Below are 10668 nucleotides of genomic sequence, written 5' to 3' on the forward strand. Positions count from 1 at the left end.
GAATTCTTTTTGCAGTTAATCCTTTATTATTATTTTAGCACCCCATTATTCTCTATTCTTTGTTGTTTTTTTTTGCACATTTTTCTCTTTTCTTATTTTTGGGCCCATTATTCGTGTATTAACAGAATAATAATAATAATAATAATAGATTTTCCCCACTCCTTTTCACATTTTAATCAAATTAAATTTTCCTAACTGTTACGTAGCTATAGGAAATATTAGCGGAAATGTATAAATTGTAGCGCAAACTCGTTCGTACTTTAGTACTTTAATTCTTTTGATCTCCGAAGCTTAAATAAATCATAGATGTATGGTTTAATTCATCTATGGATAAATGAAACCATAAATTGGACATTAGATTTATTTTTCCCGATTTAGTTTGTTGTCAAAGTAATTATGCCCATGTTATAAAAACAAATTTTATCACAATATTTTGTCAACAATATCTTCCTTCCTTATCCGTCAAATCCAGATCAATGACACTGATTTATCATGATAATACAAGATAACAGATTTTTTATTGTTTGTCAATAATCATGTCTGTTGATTTATGACCCTGTTACCTACTAATACCTATTGACCAAGATTTAGCAATTACGCAATCATGTTTTTCAGTCCCTTTAAAATATATTACGTAATGTAATGCTCTAATAATTTCTATTTTGTCAAACTTGTCAAATTTTGACGAGGCTAATTTATGATCGAATATACACAAATCTATCGATTTTGATTGGATGAGAAGAAGCCATATGGTTCGGTAAATACTACATACCAATATCGACCCCCAACTACTGGGCACACAAAGACATCAACAATTATTGTTTGGAAAATTAAGAAAAAATTGCATAAAGGTAAGATTTTTTTCGTGCAAAAATACGACATTAATATAAATAAATTTGAGATGAGGAGCAACAATAAAAGAGTTGTTCATTTGCTTTGGGCTTTGTCATGTAAATCTGTGCAGGGATTGTGTGTAATTAGGATTTGCACCATATCATTATTTTTCTATTACCGCTGAGTTTCATCTTTTCGTGAAATTTTTTCCATGAAAAATCAATTTTAAGCAAAACCTGTAGTTTTTAGTTTTTGGGATTTCTTGTAAGGTAACATATATATATACTTGTTCCATGCCCACTGGCAGAAAATAGGATAACAAGGTAGGTAAATTGATTTTAAAATTTAAAATACTTAATGTTTCACCAAAAATGTGATGATTTTTACGACTCTAAACCGACTTGAATGTCCATAAAATGTGTCAAGGGAGGCAGGACAATTTTAAGATCGGTAAGGAGACAGGAAACAGAACAATATTTGTATGGCCTAAATCAATATTGCGCTGTTTGGATTCTTTTAATGAAAACATTTTCATTTGCAACGACCTCTTTATTGATGAGGTAGGTCCAATTTCACATGTCATTATTTCACTAAAAGCAGAGTCTGGAAGGACATATTCATAGAGGGTACAAGTCAAATCGGCATCTGGTCAATTCGGCACCCAAAGAAAAAGTCAAATCGGCACCTATTTAAAGTCATTTCGGCATTTGGTTAGTCAATTTAGCACCAAATATTTGTCTTAACCTTTTTCTTTCCTTTTTATTTGACAATGTTTGAGGTATGAGGTATGGGGAGAATAGTTTTTTTATATATATCTTTTTTGCAAAACGTACAATTGCAGAGGTTAATTAAAAAGATACATCTCCTACATCGTTAAAAATCAGTGCATGTAATTAAGCAGTATCAATACACAATGAAAATTAATCAGTTATTTGCTGTTTGAAGTTTTCTCAATATTAACAGATATTATGGCATTGTTTATAACAAAGTTTCCATGGGAACTTCTGTTATGCATGACAAATATATGTGACGCTTCGAACGAATATCTTAAAAAATATGAAAAAAGGAGTCTTCAATAGTTTACTTGCAAAACATAATATAAATCATTAGTGCCAAAATAACTACCTTGGGTGCCGAATTAACCAGGTCTCGATTTGACTAGATGCAGAATTGACTATACCGGGTGCCTATTTAACCAGGTGCCGAAGTGACTAGTAAGACTTTTTATATAGAGAATAATGGGCTAAATCTACATAAAAAGGGGCCAGACAAAATAAAGAATAGAGTAAAACAGACAATACAAATTTATCAAAAAAATCAGAGAATAATGAGGTGCTAAAATATAAAGAATGGAGAAAAACTACATAAAATTAAAGTATACAGTAATATAGACCCCAACTCAGACTCTCTAAAATGGTCATAATCAGAGAGTTGTTATAATTTTCTGGTATTCCAATATTTCAAAGTCTTATAATATTCCTACAAAAGTTATGTACAAATTTACATGTTTATGTACAAAATTGTTTCGAAGGACGCCTCTAGCCAAAAATGATTTGGTCAAATGTTCGAAATTACACATAAATGATTTAAAAGTACACATTTGAATCTATGATACCTGAAGTCCATTACATGTACATGTACTAGTAATAGACATTTTGTGGTACTTATTTATTTTCTAAAAGACTGAAGAACTTCTATAGAAAGGCCTTTGTGGGTCACACATGTAACCTTTCAGATCTAGAATACAAATTGTCGGGGGCAGGACTACTCGGCCTGACGACAACTCGGACCTCTACAAAAAAGACAACTCGGACCTTTACAGAAAAGACAACTCGGACCGTCTACAAAAAAAAATACAACTCCGTCTATGACAACAACTCGGACCGTCTATAATGCCAACTCAAAAAAAGTATGCAAAGAGAGTGTTTAATAACGTACAAATAAAAAATCTAACAATACTGATTTTGACATCAACATACATTTTTTTGTGTACAATCAATGTCTTAGGTAGTCCAACATAAATTGGCGCAACAACCCTCTGCCCCTCTGGACTACACTCTGTCCACTGCATTTTTGACTTCAGGAGAAAAATAAAACTTTTTATCTAAATCCAAAATAATCTTTTTTCATAACTAGAAAAAGCTTTTAACCCAAGTATACAATAATCATTAATCAAGCAATAGTACACAAGTTTATTCAATTTTTTAATTTTTTTAAATCCTTTTCAAATAAGAAAGTAAGTATACACTTGCCCCTCTGCCCTTAGAATATGGATTACAAACATAAAAAAGAAAAGCATGAAATCTATATTCAAACAAAACTATAGTAAACCCGTATTTTTACATTAATACGATTTGTGTATAAACAATTGGCCTCTTCTGGTTGAATACATAAACACTGAAATTTTAATATTACTTTTTTTTCTAAACCTTCGAAATTCTATCCAAAAGACAATCAAGAATTCCAACTTAATATTATCCTTAACCCGAATAATTCAGTCCTTATATTACGCTGATCTACGATGGCTAGTATCTCCCGAGAGATCGATTACGGGGAGGGACTGAATTATTCGATTAATGCAATCATTTGTGATATACTCATTCTTCACCACAATGAACAAAGTTGTCATGTAAACGAAACATTGACTGTTCACTTTGTTTCCAATGATTTCTTATCCTAAAAAAAGAGATATTATTTATGAAAGTTGGTTGAAATGAAATTTAAACTTGACCGTATTAATGTTGGAGATTTAAAGGTACTTATTAAACAATGTTACTGTAAAATGTATGAAGAAAGAATTGTGGACGAAATTACAACAACTAGGGACTGTTTTGTTTTTGCCTTTGATTATTCATCATTTTTTATTTATTTCAAAGTCATATACATGACTGTTTAAATATCTGTCATTTAAAAATTGACTCTTACCGTGGTTACACATCTGATTTTTACGCAAACAATTAGTTTAACAAGAGCGAAAAGAAAGGAATGAACCTTTCATCAGTCGATTGGTTTTTGGTATTCTACTTTATATATTTATATATTATTTTCTTTATTTTGACAGGTTTTCATGTGAATACAGACAATGTACTGATTGCACAGACAGGAAGTGTAAACATTTATTAGTTTGATTTGTATTTAAAATGGCAACTGCAGTAGCATCTTCACAGATTTTTGATAATATTCCTAGTACAAGACAATTTGTTATACAGTTAGACGACAATACAAGCTATCCCGAACATGTTTTACTTAAAATAAACAAAAGGAGTGGATGTAACCCGGGACCTTCTGATGTTGGAATCAAAACATGTTTTTCTTCACATTCGGCTCCGTCTCGTGGTACTTCAAACGTAAGACGAGAAGACAGTTATAACTTTTACAAATCTATTACAAATATGGATAAATGGCCGGGTGATGATACATATGACATTGCTAAAATACAGGAATGGAAAGATTGGAGGCGGAAAGCTAATTTGCATATGGCGAACACGATCATTGACGAAGAATGTCCCGGACTCTCTCGGATTAGCGATTTATCAACCCATCCAATTGAAAATGACATTGTTTTCAATGTGTATAAGACAACAAGGTCATCCGAAGGTTCAACGTCAGTGCTTGGTGTTACGTCATTCAGTATGTTCGGGATTCCTCGGATTCAAACACATGCCGAATTCGATGACAAAAGTAGCCTCCATGTGGATGATTTAATGCCGCCAGATTACGAAGACTGTTTCTATGGTAACGATGACCTTCCTCCGGACTACGACGATGTGTTTGAGACATAGGACGTCAATTCTACTGTGTGGAGTACAATCAAACGTTCAAGTATATAGTGCAGGCAGTTCAAACATGTTAAATGTTTACTGTTTATTCTCGGTAGGCCAAACGCTTTGAACTTTAAATGAAAGCTGTGTTGATATTAATGTACACTGTCTATCAATAGTGCCGAAAACAGATTGAAAACAGAATAAATTATAATCTGAATTTGTCAAAATATGGTATCGTAAAATATGAACTTTATGTTTTTAAGTGTATTTTTGTTATACACATCGTTTGCTTTTATGAATTTAATCAAACATGATACACGTAGTAATGCAAGTAGTCGGGACTGTTTTAATGTTTCCTATCCAGACTCTGTGAACTTATTATATGGAAGCTGCTTTAAACAACCGGACAGTTACTGCAAAATGCGACATGAGCAGAAGTTAATTTTATTCAAAACAAGTTTGAAGTTTATGTAAATAGATCATAAATGTAGTTTGAGTTATGAAATGTAATGTGTTTTACATGATTTTATACATCGTTTGGTTTTATGACTTTTATACCTCAATAAATAATTTTAACAAGACCCATGTCTAATTTTGAGGTGTATTATGGATCATTTAGACATGCTGACCATTTGGTATTTCCCTATCAAAAAGAATCAAAGTTTATCCGTAAGACAAAATAATTGCATTGTAAACAACTATTCGAAATACAATGTAGACACATGATTAGCATGGTAGGATTGGCCAGGTTGAATACTCAGACGTCCCTTCTGTTTTTATTGCAAATAGGGTACAGGTCAGTAACAAATGGTACATTAGAAATAAAAGACAATTCAGGATTTAAAAACTATCAAATCAATAACTTCTTCATATATACATAACGGTATGACAGACACATATATACAAACTACAGTATATACAAGCAGTAAAACAATATTAGACATGCATTTTATCTTTCTTATATCAGCCACTGTATTTCTGAGAAAACTTCATCCCAACATCATTATAAACACAGCTATCAAAAAGCTATCAAACGATTTAGTCAAAATTTATAAATATGACAGACACATATACTAGCAGTAAAATACTATAAGTCAATGCTGATATAGAAATCATGTATTATACAATTCTAATATCAGCCACTGTACTCCTGAGAAAACTTCATGCATGATCATTATAATCAGAGCTATCAGAATGAAATCAAATCAAAAATATGGATATGTCAGACTCATATATACTAGTAGTTAAACAATATTAAACAATGCTGATATAGAAATCATGTATTATACAGTTCTAATATCAGCCACTGTACTTCTGAGAAAACTTCATCCCAACATCATTATAAACACAGCTATCAAAAAGCTATCAAACGATTTAGTCAAAATTTATAAATATGACAGACACATATACTAGCAGTAAAATACTATAAGTCAATGCTGATATAGAAATCATGTATTATACAATTCTAATATCAGCCACTGTACTCCTGAGAAAACTTCATGCATGATCATTATAATCAGAGCTATCAGAATGAAATCAAATCAAAAATATGGATATGTCAGACTCATATATACTAGTAGTTAAACAATATTAAACAATGCTGATATAGAAATCATGTATTATACAGTTCTAATATCAGCCACTGTACTTCTGAGGAAACTTCATCCAACATCATTATATACACAGCTATCAAAAAACTATCAAATGATTTAGTCAAAATTTATAAATATGACAGACACATATACTAGCAGTAAAACACTATTAGACAATGCTGATATAGAAATCATGTATTATACAGTTCTAATATCAGCCACTGTACTCCTGAGAAACTTCATGCAGCATCATTATAATCAGACCTATCAAAAGGAAATCAAATAAAAAATATGAATATGACAGAAACATATACATGTAGTACAACAATATTTGACAATGCTGATATAGAAATCGTGCATTCTATCTTTCTAATATCAGCCACTGTACTTCTGAGGAAACTTCATCCAACATCATTTTAAACACAGCTATAAAACATGATTTTTTCCAATACAAAAAAAGAATAGTTATATACAGTATTTCATCTAACCTGAAAAATTCAGTCGTTATATTCCGCTGCTTTAACTTTAACCTCGCAAGTACAAGATATATCGATGGCGGCGAGGACCTGAATTATTCCGGTTATATTTTAATACATGCATATAGACAATGAATAAATCATTTCAGACTTGTTTCAATAGTGTAAACAAGCAATCATTATGAATCGCCAATAATACAAGAGTTAGCCAATGATTTCGCAATAACAGTACACTTACTGTAGAAATTTCATCAAATCAAGAAGTCTATTAAGATTTGAAGGACAATTCTAAAACTTGATGATGATATTACTATAAAAGCCTATGGCAATACATTTTTAATAACTTTTTTGTATCAGACTTTCGCAGCGAGCATACTGTATCTTGGTATTGCTTAAGGTCATGTTTGTCTCCGACTGTTAATGATGTCTTTACACTAAATCCATTGGATGTTGGATGTATACTGATTGATATTTTAGTCCTAGATGCATGTTTTTTTTTTATTAGTTGTTTATTAGCTTTGAACTATCTGTCAGTAGCTTCGAGTACTCTCAGATCTGAATTTAGTGTCTTTTTGTTGTGGGGATGTATAAGTACCCTGCCATGTCCACTCTGTGTTTTTGTTAGACGTATTTCTGCTTTGTATCCAACTGAAGAAGTTAAGCCCTTTTCAACTGAATTTTATAGTTTGTTCTTATGTTGTACTGTTACACCACTGTCCCAAGTTATGGGAGAGGGTTTGGCCACAGCAAACAAGTTTAACACCACCACATTCTTTATGTGACTGTCCCAAGTCAGGAGCCTGTAATTCAGTGGTTGTCGTTTGTTGCTGTATATCAAATTTGTTTTTGTTCATTATTTTGTACATAAATCAGGCCGTTAGTTTTCACGTTTGAATTGTTTACATTTGTCATTTCGGGGTCTTTTATAACTGACTATGCGGTATGGGTTTTGCTCATTGTTGGAGGCCGTACGTTTTTCCTATAGTTGTACATTTCTGTGTCATTTGGTCTCTTGTGGAGAGTTGTGTCATTGGCAATCATACCGCATCTTCTTATCTTTATATAGATTGTCTGTTGATGAGTGCCTAATGTCAAGTAGCAAATATGTCATGCATATAAAGGACTTTATCAAGTTAACAATACATTCAATAGACGAGGGAGGATTGCCTCCCCTGACCCATTGTGAGAAAACTTTCTTAAAATAGACCCCAAAAAATGCCTGATTTGGGACAGATACGTCCATCAACACCTAATGATTTAAAAGCAGTCGTTTCTTTTACTAATGAGTCATTAGAACTGAGGAAAGGAGACCAATAACTGTTTTTAATATGTATTAACTGAGTTTTTCTATTATATGTTTTTATATGTATTGCTGAGTTTTGTTATGTTTGTTTTGTGTCTGTATTGCTATGACCAAAATGGTTTTGATTGTTTTGCAATAAAGAATTCGAATTTAAAAAAAATATGAATATGTGGGGGTTTTACTTTTTCCTCGAGATAACAATGAGGGGCAGGGGCGTAGCTACCTTCTTAATGAAGTGGAATCACAAACTATAGGGCGGAGTTTGGGGACCGCCTAAGGCCTCCAGTAGGTCCAGGGCAAAGCCCTGGTAGGGGGACCAGGGGGGCGAAGCTCCGCATATATAGCGTTTCAAAACAATCACAACCGAAATAAAACTTGGACAACTTTCTTGTGGTATTTTGGTCAACTATTTGTTTAACTTCGAGTCGAATGAAGACTTAACATTGTCGCTTGCGTTTTTTGTACGTGAAAGCTTTTGAAATCACGGAGTTTTGTTCCATATGCTAGTATTTGTATTGAGCAAAGTAGATTAAAAAAAACAACAAACAATAAACATAAACACAATACTATATGTGGAGTTTCTGTTAGCAAAACATCATGGATACGAAATACTTGGTGGACACATTCTCATATATTTTGCTTACCATATGTATTTAGATGTTTAAAAATTTTGTGAGTAAACTCTACAAGAGAGAGATGGGAATTTCGAGTTTTACGTAGTTAGGAATATTCGAAGTTGAAATTAATGAACTTTTTCAGAGTAAATGGTTCTTTGATAACGATCTTTTTCATGATCTGCGTTTTTAATTAGCCAGCTAATTAACAAATGCATATGCATTCGACCAGTTGTATGGCAATATCTAGATGATAACAGTGAAGATACGTGTAATAAAAGTTTGGTGTATCTTTCGAACAAGAATCAGCAGTTTAGTGTCCTACTCGGACAGACAGTTCTTTTTAAAATTGAATGACCTAATAGTCTAGTAAAACGAGTTAGAATTAACAATTTATTTAAATGGTTTTACAATCAACCATTCGTATAGCCGGCCCATATAGGAACGACTTCGAATTATCGAATCTATATAAAAGATTTTTTTTGTAAAATAAATAAAAACGTAAAACATGTACTGGAAAATGTGTACCTTTTTTTTTTAATAATAACAGCAGTTCCAACTTCTCATCTACTAGTATACGGAAACTATTGATTGATTGAATGGTTATTAATGTCCGGTAGCAAATATTACATGCACACAGGACGAGATACGTTGACGTGATGTGAAAATGAACTATTCGTGTTGTCAAGACCTACATACTTAGTCAATATTGAACTAGTTCACAAGGTTACAGTCATTATTCCCGGATCAATACGAGTTGAAGAGTCTTCATTCTAGTAAGATGTATGCTTTGGGGCGAAGCGGAAAATAATGATTTTCAAGTTTTTTTGTTAACCCTAGAGGGATTATGTTTTTTTTTTACACTCAAAGAGAGTATACGGTATGGTTGTGGTACCAACAACTATGTAGCTGGTATTTTCTAAACAATGCCCGTAATATAAAAAGTTCCTCTAAGTTTACACCAGCTGTATGTATTTATCGTACACATACATGTCTTACATGATGTTAACTCTCTCTCTCTCTCTCTCTCTCTCTCTCTCTCTCTCTCTCTCTTTTTTTTTTTTTTTTTTTTTTTGTGAAAACGACGTGGATGCACGTGCTGCCGTGCCTCCGGGTAGCTACGCCCCTGAGGGGGCGGACAGGGGGTTACCTTTCTCCTTTCTCCCACCCCTTCTCTCCTTTCTCCCACCCCTCTCTCCTTTCACTCGCCCCTGTCTCCCTTTACCCTGTCTGCCCCCTCAACAATCCTCCCATTTTTTTATCTCTATCAGTGGAAAGACAAATGCTTTTTAATTAAAAATACATACAAATCAGAAAAAAACTTAACTCTATGATAACGACATATTCCTCCATCAATACTTTCCAAATGATAAGCAGAGTAAGAACGATAACTCCGGTGTAAATAGACTATTCCGTATTCAGTTATGGAATATACTTGCTGGTAAAAGATCAATCTATATAAAAGCTACGATTTTCGTTCGCAAAGGTTTGCATTTAATTTGCTTTTCTACTTTTCCACAGAAAGCGGAATTAAGCGTTCTTGAATAAGGAATAAACTTTTAAGTTATGACACAAAACTTAATATGACGCCTACATGCTAAAGAGGAGCGTACGTTTAGACGTGCGGGTGTATTATAACACAATCACGGAATGGTTTCGTTTAAGTGGGTACCCAACACTTTGCACTTTGACTAAAATAAATTTGACTCATTTAATTTTCATAAAATTTTGACAAAATATTTACTTTGACCTGTTGACAAAAATATAAATATGTCAAGAAATTTGAACCACACAATTCATAGGAATAATTTCATTGGATATATAGCAGTTTGACAAACACTAATTTTGATCATTGAGAAGCTTGACTTCTCTTTACTAATAGTATATGATTAAAAAGTTCAGCTGATATTTAAAGAGTTAACTCCCTTAGGTGTTCTGTAACCCCTTAATTCGATGCCTCGTACATCGTGTAGGGAGAGTATCACGTTGTTTACACGTTAAAATACCCTTGCAGCAATCATTTGCACGTTAAAATACCCTTGCAGCAATCAATGAGGAAGATGCCTGTTGCTAGGCAACATGTTG

The 10668-nt window shown here is 32.8% G+C and overlaps 1 long non-coding RNA gene across 1 annotated transcript; it reads left to right on the forward strand.

Moving 5' to 3' along the window:
* The first annotated feature begins 767 nt into the window (after window positions 1–767).
* On the forward strand, window positions 768–5179 carry LOC127722367 (uncharacterized). The gene is made up of 2 exons (XR_007991709.1): window positions 768–851; window positions 3896–5179. It is a non-coding gene; the product is annotated as an uncharacterized LOC127722367 (long non-coding RNA).
* The last annotated feature ends 5489 nt before the right edge of the window (window positions 5180–10668 follow it).

Source organism: Mytilus californianus, unplaced genomic scaffold (assembly GCF_021869535.1).
Source record: "Mytilus californianus isolate M0D057914Y unplaced genomic scaffold, xbMytCali1.0.p SCAF_12, whole genome shotgun sequence".
Taxonomy (NCBI): Eukaryota; Metazoa; Mollusca; class Bivalvia; order Mytilida; family Mytilidae; genus Mytilus; species Mytilus californianus.